Raw genomic sequence first — 27,743 nt, 5'->3', positions numbered from 1 at the left:
GCTTTACTCTCTTACTTTGTTGTTACTCCGACCTGGGGAGTATGTGCACATTGTCTCCACCATAATTGTCTTACACTAAACATTTTAAACTTATCTATTAAAAGTTATATTTTATAGTTAATGCCCTTGCTTAATCTCCTGATGACTGGGTATGAGATATATATTTGAATACAAATCTTAATATTGCTATCTACATGGATGCTTTTAAAGCAACACTGCTACTTCTGCATGTCACACATGCATTGTCTTTGTCCTCCTTTACCGCGCCTCCAATCCTCCAGTCATCTGCTGCAGACCCAGTGACTGCCCTGGAATGCCACCTGGCGACTACCTGGGGCCAAACCTATCCTCACCACTAGAGGCTCTAGTGAACACCAGGTAGTCGCTTAGTCACGCCCCACTAGGATAATACTGACCCGTGGCACAGTGGGTCCAAACCCACCAGCGTTACACTTATCTACCATGCAATACCATGAGAAAGACGTCTGATTGATTCCAAATTATTTCTGCAGCAGAACAACAACTTCAAGCATACAGCCAATGTCATTAAAACATATCTACAAGGTAGAGAAGAACAAGGAGTCCAGTGTGGTCACTGCATTTGGATTACGAGCTTGGAGAGACTGAGACACAGGACAGGATGTGTGTCAAACAAGCTCTAAACTTTATTTCAAAGCATGGGTTTATATCCACTCTGAAGGCAGGAAACGGATTTACCATATATGGTTTGATTATACAATTTTAGCACACAAAGACTAGTTTCTATTCTTGTGATGTCTATGCTTGTGTTGAAACATTTATTCGGACACATTTAATTAGACACATTTAATCAGATACATTCTGATGACTAGCAAGGACGCATTATTGATTCAAGAAGGAACATTCACAGCTGGTGTTATTTTGACCTAAAGTAACTTTCAGACTTATATAGCATAGATGGGGTCTTTGAATTTGAGGGGCCTCATCTTCTGCTATAACATTCCATCCTTTTGTTCCTTCATTTATCAATATGTTTCTCTATATTTTCTTTTAGTACACCGCTGAATACACATTAGAAAAAGCTTAACAACCAAATAAACCGCATGACACATTAGCAAAACCTGTAAAATAGCTTGCACTATACCCGCCAACCACCCACCAATACCTTTAAACCAATTAGCAGGATTTAGAAAGGAAAAGGTGTTTGCCAACCAGGAATCCTGATTCTTGAGGTTGGCCTCATCATAAAGCTTCCTTAGTTTTACAACGTCCTCTAACTTATGTCTCAGCGTCAATACACTAGAATTGTCTATATAATGACAGCATGCGGGCCCTATTATCTGGCACATCCCTCCTTGTGCTGCTGTTAAATAATCTAGTACAAGGGTATGTTGGTTCGTGACAATAATCAATTGATTCTGTACTGCAAGAGATCCGTTAGCTACTTCTAAAATATCCCAAATCTGATCATCAAGATAGTCCGTAGCTTCTACTAATTTATCCCACATTTGTGTCAACATAGGGTATATAAACAATGCACTGAAAAATTTGTTTACCCCTCCCATTTGAACTATATGGGGTCTCCCACTTGGTCTTTCTTTATTGTCTGCTGATCGCTTATGCAGTGTATGTTTTGGGGTAGACAAAGGATCTAGCTGGTCTGGAGTAACAATATAAGTTGCGGGTGTCAATCTGGCTAAAGTACAAGTTCCTGTTACTCCTACTGGGAGCCACTTGAAAGCCTTGTCTCCACATACCCAATACATGGATAAGGGGAGATTCCATAATGCTGAATGTTGCAGTATTAGACGGTGAACTAAATCAACAAACTTAGAAACATTTCACATCATACACCACCCAGGCACTTGACCTATAGGGGAACAATAGCCAGCATCAGGATTGCCACACGTAGGTGCACCTTTTTGATAACTTGAGCTTTCATTACACTGTAGATTGCCAGGTATTTTGGCACAGGTATCACTTGTCCCGTTTTTAAAATAAACATTATTCACCCAATTAGAAGTGTGTAGATATCTTTCCAACAGGGAAGGTTTAAAGGCATCACTGCTTCCTGAAGTGGCATTAAAACTTATTTTCAATCCTTGTTCAGGTATTTTCCCTAGATCAGTAATTTTTGTTTTGTTACGAGGTACCCACTCCCCTCCTTTAAATGCTATATACAACCTGGGAATTATTTGACCCATCAGGTTCCCTTGCCACCAGGGAAATTTTGTACATCCTACTACGGGAATCCCAACAGTGGTATTCCACAGTCTCTGTGTGGCATTATTGGCCCAAGTATCTGAACAGTTCACCCAAAAGTTTATCTCTTCCCATGAGACTGGGACAGCGAGAAAGGGTATGCTAGTGGATGTCACAGGGGCATGTGTACATATCCAACAATTAGCAATGGTCTGGTTTTGCTCCTTTAGTCCATCGATTAGAGCAAGATGGTGTTTAATGAATCTATTGTCGTCTCCATCTGTGGTGCTCAACCTAGTCCATGCACCTGTGGTCGCAAGGATGCAGGTAAGTATAAACAATGTCTTCATTCTTTGTCCGCTGGTTCTCCTAGTATCTTTTTGCAATGGGACGCGTGGATCCAGGTCTCTTTTCCCTCTAGCTTAACGGCTGTGCTTGTGGTCAGCAGAACTTGAAAGGGTCCGTCAAACCGTGGATCTAGGCTTTTCCTCACGTGTCTTTTTATAACCACCCAGTCTCCAGGTTGCAGCGCATGGCTGCTAGAGTCTTGATCTGGATCTGGAAGAGAACTGAAGACATTATCATGTACTTGCTTAATCTTTTTGTGTAAAGCCCTCACGTAGGAACTTAGTACATGGTTATTCATTTCTAATGCTTGCGGATAGAAACACCCTAGGCTGGGTACGTTGCCAAACAATATCTCATATGGAGAGAGTCCAGTCTTTCTATTAGACATATATCTTACTGAAAACAGAGCAAGCGGTAAACAGTCCAGCCATGGTTTTCCTGTCTCAGCCATGGCTTTCTGAATTTTTAATTTCAATGTCCCATTCAGTCTTTCCACTTTACCACTACTTTGTGGGTGATATGGGGTGTGGAATGCTTGTTGAATTCCTAGAGCTGACATGACTTCATTCATTATTTCACCTGTGAAGTGTGTACCTCTGTCACTCTCAATTACCTCTGGTACCCCATACCTGCAGACCACCTCCGCAAGCAGTTTCTTTGCGGTTGCCGCAGCCGTGGCTTTGGCAATCGGGAAAGCCTCTGACCATCCTGAGAACAAATCAATACAGACCAACACATATTCCCATGATCCTGACTTTGGCAGCTGAATATAATCAATTTGCAGTCTCTGGAATGGATAGAGGGGCCGGGGGGTGTGTTTGGGTGGTGTTTTAACTACTCTACCCTGATTATGTGTAGCACATATCATGCACCCTTGTACCAGGTTTTCTATACAGGTGGAGAATCCTGGTGCCACCCAATATTTCTGCGTCACACTCATCACAGCCGTTTTAGATTGGTGTGTCGGCCCATGTAGCATCTGGGCAGCTGCTGGGTACAGTGCCCTTGGAAGTCATCATCGTGTCCCTTTCCCCCATACCCCATTTGCTTCATTCAGGCATGCACCTTCCTTTAACCACTTATCAACCTCCTCCTTTTGAGCCTGAGCCTGCATTTGGGATAAGATGTCCTCTGACACAAAGGGGTTTTTAGGGGCACTTAACTGACGTACTGTTGACCCTTGTTGCGGCTTACAGGTTGCTGTTTTTGCCGCTGCATCTGCCATCGCGTTACCTCTGCTTACCTGGTCGGTGCCTCTGGTATGTGCTCTTACCTTTATGACAGCTACCTTTTTGGGTAGTTGCAGTGCATCAATTAACTGCTGGACCGCATCAGCATTCTTAATGGGGTGTCCTGCTGCCGTCAGGAAACCTCTTGACTTCCATATGGGACCAAAATCATGCGCTATACCGAATGCGTACCTTGAATCCGTGTAAATGTTAACAATACTACCTTCCGCTAGTTTACAGGCCTCGGTTAGGGCCCTAAGTTCAGCTTCTTGAGCCGATTGGTGTGGGAGCATTGGTTCTGCCTTGATTACTGCATTGAGGGAGACAACTGCATATCCAGTATGGAAAGTACCTGAATAGTCCTGATGATGGGATCCATCTACAAAAAATTCAAAATCTGCATTTTGTAATTCATGTTCAAATACAGTAGGTAAACCTGCCGTTTCTTGTGCCATTATTTGTACACAGTCATGAGGAACTTCCTCTCTTGGATCTTCCTTATAAAGCACAGTACCTGACCCCTCCTTTAGATCCGAGAGAGGTAACAAAGTTGCTGGATTCAGGGTAGTACACCTCTGTAAAGAAACATTGGGAGGCATTAACAGTGCACATTGTAACCTAAGATGACATGCTGCTGAGAGGTGAGCGGGTTGCACTTGGTTCAATATAGTGTAGACATCATGAGGTGTTAGAACGGTGAGCGGTTGGTCAAGAACAATGTCTGCGGATTTATGGAGTAATAGTCCAACAGCATGCAGAGCACGTACACAGGATGGTGCACCTCTGACTGCCGCGTCTAATCTGCCACTAAAATAGGCAACAGGTCTCTGATTATCACCGTGTGTTTGAGTTAAAACTCCTGCTGCATGTCCGGCTTGTTCATTAAGATACAGAGTAAATGGGAGCTCATAATTAGGGGTACCCAAAGCTGGAGCAGCCAAAATACGTTTTTTGAGAGAATAAAAACAGTCTATTGCCTCTGGTGTTAGTACAAAAGGTGTTGGAGTAAGACAGTCATAGAGGGGTTGCATCAAAATAGAGACGGCATGAATCCACTGTCTGCAATAGGAAACAAGTCCAAGAAAAGTTCTGAGGGCTGCAACATTAATGGGGACGGTGAATGCCTGTACTGCTTGTTTGCGTGCATTTGCTAAATGACGAGCTCCTGGTGTAATGCAATGTCCCAAAACGGTGACTGAAGATTTACAAAATTGAAGCTTATCTTTCGATGCCTTGCAGCCAGCGTGATAGAGAAACAACATAAGCGATATAGTTGCACTATGCCATTGTTTCCTAGAAGGGGCACAAATGAGCAGGTCATCGACATATTGCAAAACAACCATATGTGGTTCAGACCATCCCTCCAGTATTTCCTGCAGACTTGCAGTGTACATTGTGGGTGAATTCTGGGCACCCTGTGGCAACACTGTCCATGTATATTGACTACCCTGGAGTGTGAAAGCAAACAAGTACTGGCAGTCAGGATGTAATGGTACACTGAAAAATGCATTTGCCAAATCGACCTCTGAAAAACAAAGAGAGTTAGAAGGTATCTGTGACAGAAGAGTATGCGGGTTGGGCACAACTGGTGTTAGAAGTTCTGTGGCTTTGTTAACCAACCGGAGGTCATGGACCATTCTATATGCGGCTGGTTGTCCTGGCACGCTCTTTTTCTTTACTGGGAACAGGGAAGTGTTGAAAGGGGACTCGGTTTTGACTAGGACTCTCCTGTGTAGTAATTTCTGGACTTGCTGGGCTATGACATTCTCCTGAGCCGAGCTAAGGGGAAACTGTTAGAACCTTGCTGTTAGGTTTTTTTTCCTTTGCTGGTCACATGACCTTGTTGGCCTATTTAATCCTGCTCCGCCCTTCTGGCTTTGCTGGACTTCATTGTATATCTACTTTCTAGCTAGCCTGTGCTCTGTATCTATCTCTGTTAGTTTGCTTGGTCTACGGACCTCTATGTTCTATCTATTTTGTTTGTTCGTCTGTCTGCTACTATTTCTGTTAGGAGGTGTCCCATATTCCTTCCAGTCCTTAGTACTTGTAGGGATTCCCTCCCCACATCTATAGGTCTTCGTACAGACTAGATTAGGACTTTAGCAGGTCTGATCGCAGGATCAGGTTCCCTGTTACATCGTAGGGATTCAGCTGAGTCCTATAGTAGGGACAGATCTCCTCTCTTTCCTTAGCTTTGGTAGCAGAACATAACAGTAAGTCCAGCCTGCAAATTCTCTAAGGAAAGATTTTTTTTTGTTCCATCATGGTGTCGGTTCAGGATTTGGCTAAACACCTGCAGGGACTCTCTCTGGAAGTGGCCGAGCTCCGTCAGCACGTGAGTAACTGTCCTGGAGCATATTTCTTGGAGCCTAAGGTATGTTTGCCGGATTTATTTTTTGGTGAACATCGAGAATTTTTTTCATTTAAAAATGCTTGCTTATTGTATTTTCGTTTGAGACCCAAGTCCTCTGGGGATGAATCCCAGCGCGTAGGGTTCATAATGTCACTTTTGCGCAAAGAGCCTCAGGAGTGGGCCTTTTCTTTGCAACCTAGTGATACATGCTTCAGATCAGTGGATAGTTTTTTTCCTGCTTTAGGACTATTATATGATGATCCTGACCGTGTGGCATCAGCTGAGACTGAGTTGAGACGTTTAAAGCAAGGATCAGGTAATGTGGAAAAATATTGTACTCATTTTCGTCGTTGGTCCACTCAAACAGGGTGGAACGATTCTGCTCTGAAAAGTCTATTTCTTGCTGGGCTCAGTGAAAGGGTTAAAGACCTGCTAATTGCTTATCCTACACCTGAGGATTTGCAACAGGCTATGCAATTAGCTATACGGGTGGATAGAAGACTGCGTGCTAGGGTTAATGAGAGCAAATCCTCTGCTATGTCAGTTTCTGGTTATGATAATGTGTGTACTAACAGTGGTGAACCGATGGAGATTGGATCGGTGGCACCTCGCTCTCAAGAAAAAGACCGTCGTTTTTCGGAAGGCTTGTGTTTCTATTGCGGAAAATCTGGTAATTTGATTAAAGGCTGTGAGCTTCGTATGAAGAAAGAAAAAAAAATGGTCAGTCACGCCCGTATTGCCTGTTTAAATTCCAAGGGTATATTTTTAGCTGCTTCCACGATTGCTCAGGAAAAATTAATGGAATTTCGGGTGTTTGTTGATTGCGGGTCTACACTAAATGTAATTGATGGGGGATTCGTGGAAAAACTCAATTTAAAACCTGAACCTTTATCATCCCCCATTGCTGTGGTTTCTGTGGATGGCTCCCCTTTGAAGAATATTACTCTCAAGGTCAGTGAATTTCCTCTCACTATTAATGGTGTTCACCATGAGAAATTGGATTTGGTAGTGTTGAATAACTTGCCTTCTCCAGTAATATTGGGTTTGCCCTGGTTAAAATTTCACAATCCTGTACTGGATTGGTCTACCAGTGAAATTAAATCCTGGAGCCATAAATGTTATGACAAGTGTTGTAACGGGCGTATTGCAGCTTTGGATAGGGGAGAATTGCCTGTTCCTATTCAGGATTTTTGGAGAGTTTTTTCTGAGAAAGAATCGCAGGTTTTGCCTCCCCATAGAGACTATGATTGCTCTATTGAATTTGTCCCTGGAGCGACTCTTCCTAAAAGTCGTTTATTTAACCTTACTATTCCTGAGAGGAAGGCTTTGGAGGAATACATACAGACAAGTTTGGCCGCCGGTCACATTAGGCCCTCTAAGTCTCCTGTGGCGGTTGGATTTTTTTTTGTAAAAAAAAAGGACGGCGGTTTACGTCCTTGTCTAGATTTTCGTGAGATTAACAAAATTACGGTACGCAATCCTTACCCACTGCCATTGATTCCTGATCTGTTTAACCAGTTATTGGGGGCCAAGTGGTTCTCTAAAATTGACCTTAAGGGGGCATACAATCTGTTGCGCATGAAGGAGGGTGATGAATGGAAGACTGCTTTTAACACTCCTGTGGGTCATTTTGAGAATCTGTTTATGCCTTTTGGTCTTACTAATGCTCCTGCATTTTTTCAGAATCTGATTAATGACATCCTTAGACCTTTGATCGGTAAAAATGTGGTTGTGTATTTGGATGACATTTTGATTTATTCGCCAGATCTGGAGTCTCATTGGCGGAGCGTGCGTGAGGTATTACAGTTATTAATGGACAATTCGCTTTTTGCTAAGCTGGAGAAATGTGAGTTCGCTGTACAGAGAATTAGTTTTTTGGGCTACATTATCTCCAGCAAAGGTTTTGAGATGGATCCGGTTAAGGTTCAGGCTGTGCAGGAATGGCCTAGGCCTATTGGTTTGAAATCGATACAGAGGTTTTTGGGTTTCGCCAATTACTATAGAAAATTCATAAAAAATTTTTCTAGTATTGTCAAACCTCTGACTGATCTCACCAGGAAAGGTGCTGATGCGGTTCAGTGGTCTTCTGAGGCCATTGAAGCTTTTGTGTATCTCAAGGAGAGGTTCACCTCTGCTCCCATCCTTATGCAGCCTGATGTTACTAGTCCGTTTTTGGTTGAGGTTGATGCTTCCTCTGTGGGGGTTGGCGCAGTATTGTCTCAGGATAACGGGGATGGATTACATCCCTGTGCCTTTTTTTCAAAAATTTTTTCGGAGACTGAATTGAATTACGATGTTGGTAATCGGGAATTATTGGCTATTAAACTCGCATTTGAACACTGGCGCCACTTCTTGGAAGGTGCGGAATTTCCCGTTCAGGTTCTTACGGATCATAAAAATCTGATATATCTTGATGCTGCCAAGCGCCTGAATGCCCGTCAGGCTAGGTGGGCACTGTTTTTCTCGCGGTTTAATTTCTCCGTTACTTACATCCCTGGTACTAAGAATGTTAAGGCGGATGCCTTGTCTCGCAGTTTTTCTCCCATAGTCGGTGCTGAGAAAGAGGAAAACATTTTACAAGAAGGTGTTGTGATAGCTGCTTTAGACTCCGTTTTGGAAGATGAGATTCTTAAAGCTCAGGAGAATGCCCCATCTAACACTCCTCATGGGAGGTTGTTTGTGCCTGGGACCTTTAGGAGAGATTTGTTTGTTGAGTGTCACGAATCTCGGTTGGCAGGTCATCCCGGAATCTCTGAGACCAAGAGACTGGTGGGTCGCAGTTTTTGGTGGCCTGGATGGCAGAAGGAAGTCATTAAGTGGGTGCGCCAATGTACTATATGTGCTAGATCTAAGTCCTCACATACTCCTGCTGCGGGGTTGCTTTGTTCTTTGGAGGTCCCCAGTGCTCCTTGGACACATTTGGCTATGGACTTTATAACTGACCTTCCCCCCTCTGAGGGTTTTACTGTCATCTGGGTGGTCGTGGACCGTTTTAGCAAGATGTGTCACTTGGTTCCCTTCGTCAAACTGCCCTGCGCTAAAACTCTCGCTAAGACCTTTGTCAAAGAAATTGTCAGACTTCATGGCGTTCCTACTGACATTGTTTCTGATAGGGGTCCTTAGTTCGTGGCTCGTTTTTGGCGTGCCTTTTGTGACAGGTTGGGAATTCATTTGTCGTTTTCGTCCGGATATCATCCTGAATCTAATGGCCAGACAGAAAGGAAAAACCAGGATGTTGAGCAGTTCTTGCGTTGTTTTGTGGCAGACAATCAAGAGGGGTGGTCTGAGTTTCTGCCACTTGCCGAATTTGCTCTGAACAATCATACATCTTCTTCTGCTGGTTGTTCGCCTTTTTTTTGTTGTTCTGGGAGACATCCGTCGTTTGGGTCGTTCTCCAAGTTGGGATCTGCCGTGCCTGAGGAGGAGAATTTTTCCGGTGATTTGGAAAGAGTTTGGACGGATGTGCGTGGTAATCTTCAGGAGGCCAACAGAAAATCTAAAGACTACTTTGATAGGAAACGACAGGAGGTTTTGTTCGCTGTTGGTGACATGGTTTGGTTGTCCTCTAGGAATCTGCGGTTGAGGATTCCTTCTAAGAAATTGGGTCCCAAGTTTGTAGGGCCCTTTAAGGTGCTTCAGGTTGTCAACCAATCTGCTGTTAGGTTGGAGGTTCCTACCTCCTGGAGAATTAATCCGGTCTTTCATGTCTCTCTGTTAAAAAAAGCTGTTGTGTCGGATGGTGACGCCTCTGCCTCTGTTCCTCCGGTGGTGGAGGACGGGGAATATGAAATTTCTCGCATCCTTGACTCTAGACGGTATAGAGGTAGTTTGCAGTATCTTGTGGCCTGGAAAGGTTTCGGACCCGAGGATAACTCTTGGGTGAGGTCAGATGATGTTTCCGCGTCCAGACTTATCAGAGCGTTTCACAGGAGATTTCCTGATAAGCCTGGTCCTAGGGGATCCGGAGGATCCTCTTAGAAGGGGGGGTACTGTTAGAACCTTGCTGTTAGGTTTTTTTTCCTTTGCTGGTCACATGACCTTGTTGGCCTATTTAATCCTGCTCCGCCCTTCTGGCTTTGCTGGACTTCATTGTATATCTACTTTCTAGCTAGCCTGTGCTCTGTATCTATCTCTGTTAGTTTGCTTGGTCTACGGACCTCTATGTTCTATCTATTTTGTTTGTTCGTCTGTCTGCTACTATTTCTGTTAGGAGGTGTCCCATATTCCTTCCAGTCCTTAGTACTTGTAGGGATTCCCTCCCCACATCTATAGGTCTTCGTACAGACTAGATTAGGACTTTAGCAGGTCTGATCGCAGGATCAGGTTCCCTGTTACATCGTAGGGATTCAGCTGAGTCCTATAGTAGGGACAGATCTCCTCTCTTTCCTTAGCTTTGGTAGCAGAACATAACAGAAACTGCTTCTGTTGAGGCAAAATTGTTCCTGGTTTTAATTTTACCATTACTGGTTGAACTCTTAATCTACCAACATCTGTTTTGTCTAAGGCCCAAAAATCATGTGGTACAGCATGCTCCAATATCGGTGGAAACTCATTTTTCTCTTCTATGCTGGCAATATCTAGTGACATAATTTTGCAAAGGGTACTTGGTTTTAACCCCTTCGCAACCTTGGGTTTTGTCGTTTTTGCTTTTTCGTTTTTTGCTCCCCTTGTTCCCAGAGCCATAGCGTCTTTATTTTTTGGACAATATGGCCGTGTGAGGGCTTATTTTTTGCGGGACAAGTTGTACTTTTCAACGCCATTACTAGTTTTACCATATATCGTGTACGGGAAAACGGGAAAAAAATTCCAAGTGCGGTAAAATTGCAAAAAAAGTGCAATACCACAGTTGTTTTTTATTTATTTTTTTTACCACGATCACTGAATGCTAAAACTGACTTGCCATTCTTATTCTCCAGTTCATTACGAGTTCGTAGACACCAAACATGTATAGGTTATTTTATATTTAAGTGGTGAAAAAAAATTCCAAAATTTGGTAAAAAAACCTAAAAGAAAATAGCGCCATTTTCCGAGACCTATAGCGTCTCCATTTTTCTGGATCTGGGGCTGGGTTAGGGCTTATTTTTTGCGCGCCTGGCTGCCGTTTTTATTGATAACATTTTGGGGTAGATCCGATGTTTTGATCGCCCGTTATTGCATTTTATTGCAATTTTGCGGCGACCAAAAACGTAATTCTGGCGTTTAGAATTTTTTTCTCGTTACACCGTTAACCGATCGGATTAATTCTTTTTTTATATTGATAGATGGGGCGATTCTGAACGCGGCGATACCAAATATGTGTATGTGTTTTTTTTTTTTTTTATATTTTATTTTGAATGGGGCGAAAGGGGGGTGATTTAAACTTTTATATATTTTTTATTTTTTAATATTTTTAAAAACATTTTTTTTTCACTTACTGCATGCTTCAATAGTCTCCATAGGAGACTAGAAGCAGCAGTTGTCTGATCGTCTCTGCTACATACAGGTGACCAGCAGATCCCCTGCATATAGCAGAAATGGTCCTGTGCTATGAGCGCCGACCACTAGCGCTCATAGCAACGAGATCATGACAACCACAGGCGTCTGCTGCAGACACTGGGTTGTCATGCACGCCCATCGGTGACCCGCGATCACGTGACGGGGTCGCCGGTGGGCGGGGCTTATGACGCGCAACCCGGAAGCGCGCGTTAAATGTCGCTGTCGGAGATTGACAGCGGTATTTAACATGTTAACAGCCGCGGGTGGATCGCGATTCCACCCGCGGCTGTTACGGGCAAATGTCAGCTGTAAGAATCAGCTGACATGTGCTCGGTTCAGTGCGGGCTCAGCGCCGGAGCCCTCACTGAACCGGGGGTACGCAAATGTGCGTACTAATACGGCAAGGGTTGGAAAGGGGTTAAACCTGGGGTCATGGTGACAGTGCCATCGGGATGATACTCAATATGTGCTTGTAATTGGGACAACACATCATTTCCCAATAGATTACATTGGCCTCGGGGCGATACCATGAGCTGGCTATGTACAGTAGCTCCTTGAATTTGCAGGGGAATTCTCTTAGTGACAGAGAGCAGGACAGATGGGGACTTGAAGGGGGTGGTAATGACATGATGTGAAAAATCAGTGTCAGTGTATGGCCAATCACCTTGCGTAATTACTGAATTGTCGGCTCCCGTATCTACTTGGAAATCGATTTCATGTCCCCCTGGTAGGTTCACCTGCACTATACAACTGGGAGTTGGGGGTAAGGAGATGAGGGGGTTCATGTGCAAGCTACCCTCATCCTATGGGGGCGTTGTTTGGTCGGCTGGAGGACCCGTACTCTGAGCATTTGGATACAGGTTGGTCCTATAGTCCTTTCTAAAATGTCCTGGCTTTTTACATCCGTAACACAGTTTCTGTCCTCCTCCTTCAGTCCGTCCTCTGCCTCTGTTGTTTCTGGGGGTCGTCTCTACTATGTGTATTTTGGCAGCTCTTTTTGCCTGCGCTATGTCATGCTGTGCCCCCTGAGCTATTCTAGCTAAATCTTCTGCCTTCACTGATCTCCAGTCTGGTCTACTTGCTTTTACCTTCTCTGCAATCTCCTTCTTTAGTCCATTCATGAAAGCACTTGCTAATACCCTCTCACTAGTCTTATTTCCGGGGTTGAACCCCATTTCTGACCAGGTTTTCTTTAATGCATAGAAATAATCCTTAGGATCTTCCTCCTTCCCCTGCACTCTATCTTCTAGTGTAACTTGCTTTTCTGCTTGCCTGTCTTTACATGCTTTTACCAATGCTTTTACGTACAGAACCCCGGCTGCTGCATCATTAGCCTCCGCTACATCAGGGCCCGTTCTATTGTCATATTGTTTATACGTTTCGTCCGTCAGTCTGTCATACCGAGCTTCATCTGCCAATTTCCCCTTAATTACCCCTTGCAGATCTATTCTAGTGGCATGGTACGTATCCTGTATGGTGGTGATCATTCTAGCGAAACCCATAGGGGACTGGGATGGGTCTGGCAGCTGGGAGATCAACGCCAACTGCTCTGAAGGACTCCATGGTCTATACATTAACATTGTGCGTGTTAGAACCTTGCTGTTAGGTTTTTTTTCCTTTGCTGGTCACATGACCTTGTTGGCCTATTTAATCCTGCTCCGCCCTTCTGGCTTTGCTGGACTTCATTGTATATCTACTTTCTAGCTAGCCTGTGCTCTGTATCTGACTCTGTTAGTTTGCTTGGTCTACGGACCTCTAGGTTCTATCTATTTTGTTTGTTCGTCTGTCTGCTACTATTTCTGTTAGGAGGTGTCCCATATTCCTCCCAGTCCTTAGTACTTGTAGGGATTCCCTCCCCACATCTATAGGTCTTCGTACAGACTAGATTAGGACTTTAGCAGGTCTGATCGCAGGATCAGGTTCCCTGTTACATCGTAGGGATTCAGCTGAGTCCTATAGTAGGGACAGATCTCCTCTCTTTCCTTAGCTTTGGTAGCAGAACATAACAGTAAGTCCAGCCTGCAAATTCTCTAAGGAAAGATTTTTTTTTGTTCCATCATGGTGTCGGTTCAGGATTTGGCTAAACACCTGCAGGGACTCTCTCTGGAAGTGGCCGAGCTCCGTCAGCACGTGAGTAACTGTCCTGGAGCATATTTCTTGGAGCCTAAGGTATGTTTGCCGGATTTATTTTTTGGTGAACATCGAGAATTTTTTTCATTTAAAAATGCTTGCTTATTGTATTTTCGTTTGAGACCCAAGTCCTCTGGGGATGAATCCCAGCGCGTAGGGTTCATAATGTCACTTTTGCGCAAAGAGCCTCAGGAGTGGGCCTTTTCTTTGCAACCTAGTGATACATGCTTCAGATCAGTGGATAGTTTTTTTCCTGCTTTAGGACTATTATATGATGATCCTGACCGTGTGGCATCAGCTGAGACTGAGTTGAGACGTTTAAAGCAAGGATCAGGTAATGTGGAAAAATATTGTACTCATTTTCGTCGTTGGTCCACTCAAACAGGGTGGAACGATTCTGCTCTGAAAAGTCTATTTCTTGCTGGGCTCAGTGAAAGGGTTAAAGACCTGCTAATTGCTTATCCTACACCTGAGGATTTGCAACAGGCTATGCAATTAGCTATACGGGTGGATAGAAGACTGCGTGCTAGGGTTAATGAGAGCAAATCCTCTGCTATGTCAGTTTCTGGTTATGATAATGTGTGTACTAACAGTGGTGAACCGATGGAGATTGGATCGGTGGCACCTCGCTCTCAAGAAAAAGACCGTCGTTTTTCGGAAGGCTTGTGTTTCTATTGCGGAAAATCTGGTAATTTGATTAAAGGCTGTGAGCTTCGTATGAAGAAAGAAAAAAAAATGGTCAGTCACGCCCGTATTGCCTGTTTAAATTCCAAGGGTATATTTTTAGCTGCTTCCACGATTGCTCAGGAAAAATTAATGGAATTTCGGGTGTTTGTTGATTGCGGGTCTACACTAAATGTAATTGATGGGGGATTCGTGGAAAAACTCAATTTAAAACCTGAACCTTTATCATCCCCCATTGCTGTGGTTTCTGTGGATGGCTCCCCTTTGAAGAATATTACTCTCAAGGTCAGTGAATTTCCTCTCACTATTAATGGTGTTCACCATGAGAAATTGGATTTGGTAGTGTTGAATAACTTGCCTTCTCCAGTAATATTGGGTTTGCCCTGGTTAAAATTTCACAATCCTGTACTGGATTGGTCTACCAGTGAAATTAAATCCTGGAGCCATAAATGTTATGACAAGTGTTGTAACGGGCGTATTGCAGCTTTGGATAGGGGAGAATTGCCTGTTCCTATTCAGGATTTTTGGAGAGTTTTTTCTGAGAAAGAATCGCAGGTTTTGCCTCCCCATAGAGACTATGATTGCTCTATTGAATTTGTCCCTGGAGCGACTCTTCCTAAAAGTCGTTTATTTAACCTTACTATTCCTGAGAGGAAGGCTTTGGAGGAATACATACAGACAAGTTTGGCCGCCGGTCACATTAGGCCCTCTAAGTCTCCTGTGGCGGTTGGATTTTTTTTTGTAAAAAAAAAGGACGGCGGTTTACGTCCTTGTCTAGATTTTCGTGAGATTAACAAAATTACGGTACGCAATCCTTACCCACTGCCATTGATTCCTGATCTGTTTAACCAGTTATTGGGGGCCAAGTGGTTCTCTAAAATTGACCTTAAGGGGGCATACAATCTGTTGCGCATGAAGGAGGGTGATGAATGGAAGACTGCTTTTAACACTCCTGTGGGTCATTTTGAGAATCTGTTTATGCCTTTTGGTCTTACTAATGCTCCTGCATTTTTTCAGAATCTGATTAATGACATCCTTAGACCTTTGATCGGTAAAAATGTGGTTGTGTATTTGGATGACATTTTGATTTATTCGCCAGATCTGGAGTCTCATTGGCGGAGCGTGCGTGAGGTATTACAGTTATTAATGGACAATTCGCTTTTTGCTAAGCTGGAGAAATGTGAGTTCGCTGTACAGAGAATTAGTTTTTTGGGCTACATTATCTCCAGCAAAGGTTTTGAGATGGATCCGGTTAAGGTTCAGGCTGTGCAGGAATGGCCTAGGCCTATTGGTTTGAAATCGATACAGAGGTTTTTGGGTTTCGCCAATTACTATAGAAAATTCATAAAAAATTTTTCTAGTATTGTCAAACCTCTGACTGATCTCACCAGGAAAGGTGCTGATGCGGTTCAGTGGTCTTCTGAGGCCATTGAAGCTTTTGTGTATCTCAAGGAGAGGTTCACCTCTGCTCCCATCCTTATGCAGCCTGATGTTACTAGTCCGTTTTTGGTTGAGGTTGATGCTTCCTCTGTGGGGGTTGGCGCAGTATTGTCTCAGGATAACGGGGATGGATTACATCCCTGTGCCTTTTTTTCAAAAATTTTTTCGGAGACTGAATTGAATTACGATGTTGGTAATCGGGAATTATTGGCTATTAAACTCGCATTTGAACACTGGCGCCACTTCTTGGAAGGTGCGGAATTTCCCGTTCAGGTTCTTACGGATCATAAAAATCTGATATATCTTGATGCTGCCAAGCGCCTGAATGCCCGTCAGGCTAGGTGGGCACTGTTTTTCTCGCGGTTTAATTTCTCCGTTACTTACATCCCTGGTACTAAGAATGTTAAGGCGGATGCCTTGTCTCGCAGTTTTTCTCCCATAGTCGGTGCTGAGAAAGAGGAAAACATTTTACAAGAAGGTGTTGTGATAGCTGCTTTAGACTCCGTTTTGGAAGATGAGATTCTTAAAGCTCAGGAGAATGCCCCATCTAACACTCCTCATGGGAGGTTGTTTGTGCCTGGGACCTTTAGGAGAGATTTGTTTGTTGAGTGTCACGAATCTCGGTTGGCAGGTCATCCCGGAATCTCTGAGACCAAGAGACTGGTGGGTCGCAGTTTTTGGTGGCCTGGATGGCAGAAGGAAGTCATTAAGTGGGTGCGCCAATGTACTATATGTGCTAGATCTAAGTCCTCACATACTCCTGCTGCGGGGTTGCTTTGTTCTTTGGAGGTCCCCAGTGCTCCTTGGACACATTTGGCTATGGACTTTATAACTGACCTTCCCCCCTCTGAGGGTTTTACTGTCATCTGGGTGGTCGTGGACCGTTTTAGCAAGATGTGTCACTTGGTTCCCTTCGTCAAACTGCCCTGCGCTAAAACTCTCGCTAAGACCTTTGTCAAAGAAATTGTCAGACTTCATGGCGTTCCTACTGACATTGTTTCTGATAGGGGTCCTTAGTTCGTGGCTCGTTTTTGGCGTGCCTTTTGTGACAGGTTGGGAATTCATTTGTCGTTTTCGTCCGGATATCATCCTGAATCTAATGGCCAGACAGAAAGGAAAAACCAGGATGTTGAGCAGTTCTTGCGTTGTTTTGTGGCAGACAATCAAGAGGGGTGGTCTGAGTTTCTGCCACTTGCCGAATTTGCTCTGAACAATCATACATCTTCTTCTGCTGGTTGTTCGCCTTTTTTTTGTTGTTCTGGGAGACATCCGTCGTTTGGGTCGTTCTCCAAGTTGGGATCTGCCGTGCCTGAGGAGGAGAATTTTTCCGGTGATTTGGAAAGAGTTTGGACGGATGTGCGTGGTAATCTTCAGGAGGCCAACAGAAAATCTAAAGACTACTTTGATAGGAAACGACAGGAGGTTTTGTTCGCTGTTGGTGACATGGTTTGGTTGTCCTCTAGGAATCTGCGGTTGAGGATTCCTTCTAAGAAATTGGGTCCCAAGTTTGTAGGGCCCTTTAAGGTGCTTCAGGTTGTCAACCAATCTGCTGTTAGGTTGGAGGTTCCTACCTCCTGGAGAATTAATCCGGTCTTTCATGTCTCTCTGTTAAAAAAAGCTGTTGTGTCGGATGGTGACGCCTCTGCCTCTGTTCCTCCGGTGGTGGAGGACGGGGAATATGAAATTTCTCGCATCCTTGACTCTAGACGGTATAGAGGTAGTTTGCAGTATCTTGTGGCCTGGAAAGGTTTCGGACCCGAGGATAACTCTTGGGTGAGGTCAGATGATGTTTCCGCGTCCAGACTTATCAGAGCGTTTCACAGGAGATTTCCTGATAAGCCTGGTCCTAGGGGATCCGGAGGATCCTCTTAGAAGGGGGGGTACTGTTAGAACCTTGCTGTTAGGTTTTTTTTCCTTTGCTGGTCACATGACCTTGTTGGCCTATTTAATCCTGCTCCGCCCTTCTGGCTTTGCTGGACTTCATTGTATATCTACTTTCTAGCTAGCCTGTGCTCTGTATCTATCTCTGTTAGTTTGCTTGGTCTACGGACCTCTATGTTCTATCTATTTTGTTTGTTCGTCTGTCTGCTACTATTTCTGTTAGGAGGTGTCCCATATTCCTTCCAGTCCTTAGTACTTGTAGGGATTCCCTCCCCACATCTATAGGTCTTCGTACAGACTAGATTAGGACTTTAGCAGGTCTGATCGCAGGATCAGGTTCCCTGTTACATCGTAGGGATTCAGCTGAGTCCTATAGTAGGGACAGATCTCCTCTCTTTCCTTAGCTTTGGTAGCAGAACATAACAGAAACTGCTTCTGTTGAGGCAAAATTGTTCCTGGTTTTAATTTTACCATTACTGGTTGAACTCTTAATCTACCAACATCTGTTTTGTCTAAGGCCCAAAAATCATGTGGTACAGCATGCTCCAATATCGGTGGAAACTCATTTTTCTCTTCTATGCTGGCAATATCTAGTGACATAATTTTGCAAAGGGTACTTGGTTTTAACCCCTTCGCAACCTTGGGTTTTGTCGTTTTTGCTTTTTCGTTTTTTGCTCCCCTTGTTCCCAGAGCCATAGCGTCTTTATTTTTTGGACAATATGGCCGTGTGAGGGCTTATTTTTTGCGGGACAAGTTGTACTTTTCAACGCCATTACTAGTTTTACCATATATCGTGTACGGGAAAACGGGAAAAAAATTCCAAGTGCGGTAAAATTGCAAAAAAAGTGCAATACCACAGTTGTTTTTTATTTATTTTTTTTACCACGATCACTGAATGCTAAAACTGACTTGCCATTCTTATTCTCCAGTTCATTACGAGTTCGTAGACACCAAACATGTATAGGTTATTTTATATTTAAGTGGTGAAAAAAAATTCCAAAATTTGGTAAAAAAACCTAAAAGAAAATAGCGCCATTTTCCGAGACCTATAGCGTCTCCATTTTTCTGGATCTGGGGCTGGGTTAGGGCTTATTTTTTGCGCGCCTGGCTGCCGTTTTTATTGATAACATTTTGGGGTAGATCCGATGTTTTGATCGCCCGTTATTGCATTTTATTGCAATTTTGCGGCGACCAAAAACGTAATTCTGGCGTTTAGAATTTTTTTCTCGTTACACCGTTAACCGATCGGATTAATTCTTTTTTTATATTGATAGATGGGGCGATTCTGAACGCGGCGATACCAAATATGTGTATGTGTTTTTTTTTTTTTTTATATTTTATTTTGAATGGGGCGAAAGGGGGGTGATTTAAACTTTTATATATTTTTTATTTTTTAATATTTTTAAAAACATTTTTTTTTCACTTACTGCATGCTTCAATAGTCTCCATAGGAGACTAGAAGCAGCAGTTGTCTGATCGTCTCTGCTACATACAGGTGACCAGCAGATCCCCTGCATATAGCAGAAATGGTCCTGTGCTATGAGCGCCGACCACTAGCGCTCATAGCAACGAGATCATGACAACCACAGGCGTCTGCTGCAGACACTGGGTTGTCATGCACGCCCATCGGTGACCCGCGATCACGTGACGGGGTCGCCGGTGGGCGGGGCTTATGACGCGCAACCCGGAAGCGCGCGTTAAATGTCGCTGTCGGAGATTGACAGCGGTATTTAACATGTTAACAGCCGCGGGTGGATCGCGATTCCACCCGCGGCTGTTACGGGCAAATGTCAGCTGTAAGAATCAGCTGACATGTGCTCGGTTCAGTGCGGGCTCAGCGCCGGAGCCCTCACTGAACCGGGGGTACGCAAATGTGCGTACTAATACGGCAAGGGTTGGAAAGGGGTTAAACCTGGGGTCATGGTGACAGTGCCATCGGGATGATACTCAATATGTGCTTGTAATTGGGACAACACATCATTTCCCAATAGATTACATTGGCCTCGGGGCGATACCATGAGCTGGCTATGTACAGTAGCTCCTTGAATTTGCAGGGGAATTCTCTTAGTGACAGAGAGCAGGACAGATGGGGACTTGAAGGGGGTGGTAATGACATGATGTGAAAAATCAGTGTCAGTGTATGGCCAATCACCTTGCGTAATTACTGAATTGTCGGCTCCCGTATCTACTTGGAAATCGATTTCATGTCCCCCTGGTAGGTTCACCTGCACTATACAACTGGGAGTTGGGGGTAAGGAGATGAGGGGGTTCATGTGCAAGCTACCCTCATCCTATGGGGGCGTTGTTTGGTCGGCTGGAGGACCCGTACTCTGAGCATTTGGATACAGGTTGGTCCTATAGTCCTTTCTAAAATGTCCTGGCTTTTTACATCCGTAACACAGTTTCTGTCCTCCTCCTTCAGTCCGTCCTCTGCCTCTGTTGTTTCTGGGGGTCGTCTCTACTATGTGTATTTTGGCAGCTCTTTTTGCCTGCGCTATGTCATGCTGTGCCCCCTGAGCTATTCTAGCTAAATCTTCTGCCTTCACTGATCTCCAGTCTGGTCTACTTGCTTTTACCTTCTCTGCAATCTCCTTCTTTAGTCCATTCATGAAAGCACTTGCTAATACCCTCTCACTAGTCTTATTTCCGGGGTTGAACCCCATTTCTGACCAGGTTTTCTTTAATGCATAGAAATAATCCTTAGGATCTTCCTCCTTCCCCTGCACTCTATCTTCTAGTGTAACTTGCTTTTCTGCTTGCCTGTCTTTACATGCTTTTACCAATGCTTTTACGTACAGAACCCCGGCTGCTGCATCATTAGCCTCCGCTACATCAGGGCCCGTTCTATTGTCATATTGTTTATACGTTTCGTCCGTCAGTCTGTCATACCGAGCTTCATCTGCCAATTTCCCCTTAATTACCCCTTGCAGATCTATTCTAGTGGCATGGTACGTATCCTGTATGGTGGTGATCATTCTAGCGAAACCCATAGGGGACTGGGATGGGTCTGGCAGCTGGGAGATCAACGCCAACTGCTCTGAAGGACTCCATGGTCTATACATTAACATTGTGCGTGTTAGAACCTTGCTGTTAGGTTTTTTTTCCTTTGCTGGTCACATGACCTTGTTGGCCTATTTAATCCTGCTCCGCCCTTCTGGCTTTGCTGGACTTCATTGTATATCTACTTTCTAGCTAGCCTGTGCTCTGTATCTGACTCTGTTAGTTTGCTTGGTCTACGGACCTCTAGGTTCTATCTATTTTGTTTGTTCGTCTGTCTGCTACTATTTCTGTTAGGAGGTGTCCCATATTCCTCCCAGTCCTTAGTACTTGTAGGGATTCCCTCCCCAAATCTATAGGTCTCCGTACAGACTAGATTAGGACTTTAGCAGGTCTGATCGCAGGATCAGGTTCCCTGTTACATCGTAGGGATTCAGCTGAGTCTTATAGTAGGGACAGATCTCCTCTCTTTCCTTAGCTTTGGTAGCAGAACATAACAGTAAGTCCAGCCTGTAAATTCTCTAAGGAAAGATTTTTTTTTGTTCCATCATGGTGTCGGTTCAGGATTTGGCTAAACACCTGCAGGGACTCTCTCTGGAAGTGGCCGAGCTCCGTCAGCACGTGAGTAACTGTCCTGGAGCATATTTCTTGGAGCCTAAGGTATGTTTGCCGGATTTATTTTTTGGTGAACATCGAGAATTTTTTTTCATTTAAAAATGCTTGCTTATTGTATTTTCGTTTGAGACCCAAGTCCTCTGGGGATGAATCCCAGCGCGTAGGGTTCATAATGTCACTTTTGCGCAAAGAGCCTCAGGAGTGGGCCTTTTCTTTGCAACCTAGTGATACATGCTTCAGATCAGTGGATAGTTTTTTTTCTGCTTTAGGACTATTATATGATGATCCTGACCGTGTGGCATCAGCTGAGACTGAGTTGAGACGTTTAAAACAAGGATCAGGTAATATGGAAAAATATTGTACACATTTTCGTCGTTGGTCCACTCAAACAGGGTGGAACGATTCTGCTCTGAAAAGTCTATTTCTTGCTGGGCTCAGTGAAAAGGTTAAAGACCTGCTAATTGCGTATCCTACACCTGAGGATTTGCAACAGGCTATGCAATTAGCTATACGGGTGGACAGAAGACTGCGTGCTAGGGTTAATGAGAGCAAATCCTCTGCTATGTCAGTTTCTGGTTATGATAATGTGTGTACTAACAGTGGTGAACCGATGGAGATTGGATCGGTGGCACCTCGCTCTCAAGAAAAACACCGTCGTTTTTCAGAAGGCTTGTGTTTCTATTGCGGGAAATCTGGTCATTTGATTAAAGGCTGTGAGCTTCGTATGAAGAAAGAAAAAAAAATGGTCAGTCACGCCCGTATTGCCTGTTTAAATTCCAAGGGTATATTTTTAGCTGCTTCCACGATTGCTCAGGAAAAATTAATGGAATTTCGGGTGTTTGTTGATTGCGGGTCTACACTGAATGTTATTGATGGGGGATTCGTGGAAAAACTCAATTTAAAACCTGAACCTTTATCATCCCCCATTGCTGTGGTTTCTGTGGATGGCTCCCCTTTGAAGAATATTACTCTCAAGGTCAGTGAATTTCCTCTCACTATTAATGGTGTTCACCATGAGAAATTGGATTTGGTAGTGTTGAATAACTTGCCTTCTCCAGTAATATTGGGTTTGCCCTGGTTAAAATTTCACAATCCTGTACTGGATTGGTCTACCAGTGAAATTAAATCCTGGAGCCATAAATGTTATGACAAGTGTTGTAACGGGCGTATTGCAGCTTTGGATAGGGGAGAATTGCCTGTTCCTATTCAGGATTTTTGGAGAGTTTTTTCTGAGAAAGAATCGCAGGTTTTGCCTCCCCATAGAGACTATGATTGTTCTATTGAATTTGTCCCTGGAGCGACTCTTCCTAAAAGTCGTTTATTTAACCTTACTATTCCTGAGAGGAAGGCTTTGGAGGAATACATACAGACAAGTTTGGCCGCCGGTCACATTAGGCCCTCTAAGTCTCCTGTGGCGGTTGGATTTTTTTTTGTAAAAAAAAAGGACGGCGGTTTACGTCCTTGTCTGGATTTTCGTGAGATTAACAAAATTACGGTACGCAATCCTTACCCACTGCCATTGATTCCTGATCTGTTTAACCAGTTATTGGGGGCCAAGTGGTTCTCTAAAATTGACCTTAAGGGGGCATACAATCTGTTGCGCATGAAGGAGGGTGATGAATGGAAGACTGCTTTTAACACTCCTGTGGGTCATTTTGAGAATCTGGTTATGCCTTTTGGTCTTACTAATGCTCCTGCATTTTTTCAGAATCTGATTAATGACATCCTTAGACCTTTGATCGGTAAAAATGTGGTTGTGTATTTGGATGACATTTTGATTTATTCGCCAGATCTGGAGTCTCATTGGCGGAGCGTGCGTGAGGTATTACAGTTATTAATGGACAATTCGCTTTTTGCTAAGCTGGAGAAATGTGAGTTCGCTGTACAGAGAATTAGTTTTTTGGGCTACATTATCTCCAGCAAAGGTTTTGAGATGGATCCGGTTAAGGTTCAGGCTGTGCAGGAATGGCCTAGGCCTATTGGTTTGAAATCGATACAGAGGTTTTTGGGTTTCGCCAATTACTATAGAAAATTCATAAAAAATTTTTCTAGTATTGTCAAACCTCTGACTGATCTCACCAGGAAAGGTGCTGATGCGGTTCAGTGGTCTTCTGAGGCCATTGAAGCTTTTGTGTATCTCAAGGAGAGGTTCACCTCTGCTCCCATCCTTATGCAGCCTGATGTTACTAGGCCGTTTTTGGTTGAGGTTGATGCTTCCTCTGTGGGGGTTGGCGCAGTATTGTCTCAGGATAACGGGGATGGATTACATCCCTGTGCATTTTTTTCAAAAAAATTTTCGGAGACTGAATTGAATTACGATATTGGTAATCGGGAATTATTGGCTATTAAACTCGCATTTGAACACTGGCGCCACTTCTTGGAAGGTGCGGAATTTCCCGTTCAGGTTCTTACGGATCATAAAAATCTGATATATCTTGACGCTGCCAAGCGCCTGAATGCCCGTCAGGCTAGGTGGGCACTGTTTTTCTCGCGGTTTAATTTCTCCGTTACTTACATCCCTGGTACTAAGAATGTTAAGGCGGATGCCTTGTCTCGCAGTTTTTCTCCCATAGTCGGTGCTGAGAAAGAGGAAAACATTTTACAAGAAGGTGTTGTGATAGCTGCTTTAGACTCCGTTTTGGAAGATGAGATTCTTAAAGCTCAGGAGAATGCCCCATCTAACACTCCTCATGGGAGGTTGTTTGTGCCTGGGACCTTTAGGAGAGATTTGTTTGTTGAGTGTCACGAATCTCGGTTGGCAGGTCATCCCGGAATCTCTGAGACCAAGAGACTGGTGGGTCGCAGTTTTTGGTGGCCTGGATGGCAGAAGGAAGTCATTAAGTGGGTGCGCCAATGTACTATATGTGCTAGATCTAAGTCCTCACATACTCCTGCTGCGGGGTTGCTTTGTCCTTTGGAGGTCCCCAGTGCTCCTTGGACACATTTGGCTATGGACTTTATAACTGACCTTCCCCCCTCTGAGGGTTTTACTGTCATCTGGGTGGTCGTGGACCGTTTTAGCAAGATGTGTCACTTGGTTCCCTTCGTCAAACTGCCCTGCGCTAAAACTCTCGCTAAGGCCTTTGTCAAGGAAATTGTCAGACTTCATGGCGTTCCTACTGACATTGTTTCTGATAGGGGTCCTCAGTTCGTGGCTCGTTTTTGGCGTGCCTTTTGTGACAGGTTGGGAATTCATTTATCGTTTTCGTCCGGATATCATCCTGAATCTAATGGCCAGACAGAAAGGAAAAACCAGGATGTTGAGCAGTTCTTGCGTTGTTTTGTGGCAGACAATCAAGAGGGGTGGTCTGAGTTTCTGTCACTTGCCGAATTTGCTCTGAACAATCATACATCTTCTTCTGCTGGTTGTTCGCCTTTTTTTTGTTGTTCTGGGAGACATCCGTCGTTTGGGTCGTTCTCCAAGTTGGGATCTGCCGTGCCTGAGGAGGAGAATTTTTCCGGTGATTTGGAAAGAGTGTGGACGGATGTGCGTGGTAATCTTCAGGAGGCCAACAGAAAATCTAAAGACTACTTTGATAGGAAACGACAGGAGGTTTTGTTCTCTGTTGGTGACATGGTTTGGTTGTCCTCTAGGAATCTGCGGTTGAGGATTCCTTCTAAGAAATTGGGTCCCAAGTTTGTAGGGCCCTTTAAGGTGCTTCAGGTTGTCAACCAATCTGCTGTTAGGTTGGAGGTTCCTACCTCCTGGAGAATTAATCCGGTCTTTCATGTCTCTCTGTTAAAAAAAGCTGTTGTGTCGGATGGTGACGCCTCTGCCTCTGTTCCTCCAGTGGTGGAGGACGGGGAATATGAAATTTCTCGCATCCTTGACTCTAGACGGTATAGAGGTAGTTTGCAGTATCTTGTGGCCTGGAAAGGTTTCGGACCCGAGGATAACTCTTGGGTGAGGTCAGATGATGTTTCCGCGTCCAGACTTATCAGAGCGTTTCACAGGAGATTTCCTGATAAGCCTGGTCCTAGGGGATCCGGAGGATCCTCTTAGAAGGGGGGGTACTGTTAGAACCTTGCTGTTAGGTTTTTTTTCCTTTGCTGGTCACATGACCTTGTTGGCCTATTTAATCCTGCTCCGCCCTTCTGGCTTTGCTGGACTTCATTGTATATCTACTTTCTAGCTAGCCTGTGCTGTGTATCTGACTCTGTTAGTTTGCTTGGTCTACGGACCTCTAGGTTCTATCTATTTTGTTTGTTCGTCTGTCTGCTACTATTTCTGTTAGGAGGTGTCCCATATTCCTCCCAGTCCTTAGTACTTGTAGGGATTCCCTCCCCAAATCTATAGGTCTCCGTACAGACTAGATTAGGACTTTAGCAGGTCTGATCGCAGGATCAGGTTCCCTGTTACATCGTAGGGATTCAGCTGAGTCTTATAGTAGGGACAGATCTCCTCTCTTTCCTTAGCTTTGGTAGCAGAACATAACAGTGCGAGCTTCCTGACCTGGAACAACTGCGTCCCCCACCGCTGCTGCTGCTCCCGGTGCTCCTGGCACAACTACCGTCCTCATTGGGAATAGACTAGCTGGGTGGGGTCTCAGTCCTCCACATGCCACACAGATGTCTACTGTCAAGGGGTTCTGCTGTCCACACCTGGGGCAAACCCAACAATTGGGTTCCTGAGAATTCTGGTACTGGGGTGGGGGTGAGCTGGGTGACGTCGGGAGCGGACAGAGAGAAAAATCTGTCATTACGGTTTTTGTCAGTCTGTAACGTCCGTCTCCTAATTCTTCAATTTTTCCTTTAAAATGAGCACATGCATTCATCCATACATCCACTGTCTTCAACAGACCCTTATCTTTCAGCCATCCAATATAGCAGTTAAAGAAAGATTTCCTTCTCTCTCTATTCATCTCTCCATTCTCATTCATTCCCGCTTTACACAATATTTTGTCAATTCCAATCAGTGCCTGTTTCCCTTCTCTGCGTACCACTAAGTCTTTGGCTATAATGCCTTCCTTGGCATTTTGGTTCCCCATTTTTTTTGGTTCTCCTCACTTAGAGTAGACTCCTCAGTCACTTAGACAATGGTCACTTAGACAATGGGCCACAAAGGTTTCTGAACCATTCCACTGCTAGCCTTCCAGGACTTATACGCCAACCAGAAAAACAGACCAAAAACACCAATCCCGAGACACACCCACAACACAATCATCGGATCCATACTTTCATTCTTAAGTTTTTCCAAAGGATAGAAGGCAGGACTGTCAATTTATCTGAGGGAATTCTACTGGTTCAAAGGGACCTGAGCCAGACAACAATCTGTGAATTACCTGGGGAGCCGACCGCTCGGGGGTGAGGGAGTCTCTTCTATACAGTGATATAATTAGGTAGAATATAACAGTTATTCTTACCTCAGCGCTGTATATATCACCAACAGAGAGCTTCACTCGTCCCACATCTCGGACCGGTCGAGCACCCCTGGGTAGATTAACTCAAGGTCCCTGTTCGGGCGCCAGCTGTGGTCACTGTATTCTGAGTCTTCTATCCTTTGGATTATGAGCTCGGAGAGACTGAGACACAGGACAGGATGTGTGTCAAACAAGCTCTAAACTTTATTACAAAGCATGGGTTTATATCCACTCTGAAGGCAGGAAACGGATTTACCATATATGGTTTGATTATACAATTTTAGCACACAAAGACTAGTTTCTATTCTTGTGATGTCTATGCTTGTGTTGAAACATTTATTCGGACACATTTAATTAGACACATTTAATCAGATACATTCTGATGACTAGCAAGGACGCATTATTGATTCAAGAAGGAACATTCACAGCTGGTGTTATTTTGACCTAATGTAACTTTCAGACTTATATAGCATAGATGGGGTCTTTGAATTTGAGGGGCCTCATCTTCTGCTATAACACCAGGAAATAATGATATGGTTTCCACAGAACCCTGATCTCAACATCATCAAGAATCTCTGGGATTACATGGAGAGACAGGAGAATTTGCATAAACCTATTTCCACAGAAGATTTGTGGTTAGTTCTCCAAGATATCTGAAAAAAACCTCCCTCTTAGATCCTTCAAAAACTGTTTGGGAATGTACATATAAGAATTCACACTTTGAAGCTGTTTTGAAGGAAAAGTGCGGTGATACCAAATATTGATTTGATTTAGATTTCTGTTTTGTTCATTCAATTTGCATTTTGTTAATTGAGCAAAATAAACGGTTAACACTTTTCAGCATTTTTTCCACACCTGCTTAAAACGTTTCCATGGTACTGTTCGTTAAAGAATAGGATATACCATATTTACAATGTTTCAGTTCAGTCTGAATTCTATACATCCCTGAATGAAGAAGCAATGGGGAAACCAAACAGCTTAACTTTTCTGTGAATGTAATAAACTTATTACAATATCCAACAGTGATCGAGGCTTATTAATCACAGAAAA

The sequence above is a fragment of the Phyllobates terribilis genome, unplaced genomic scaffold (genome assembly GCF_046119375.1).
Source record: "Phyllobates terribilis strain yellow unplaced genomic scaffold, ASM4611937v1 Scaffold_1__5_contigs__length_1240528914, whole genome shotgun sequence".
Classification (NCBI taxonomy): Eukaryota; Metazoa; Chordata; class Amphibia; order Anura; family Dendrobatidae; genus Phyllobates; species Phyllobates terribilis.
The sequence above is the reverse complement of the archived record's forward strand: the minus strand, read 5'-3'. Positions refer to the sequence as shown.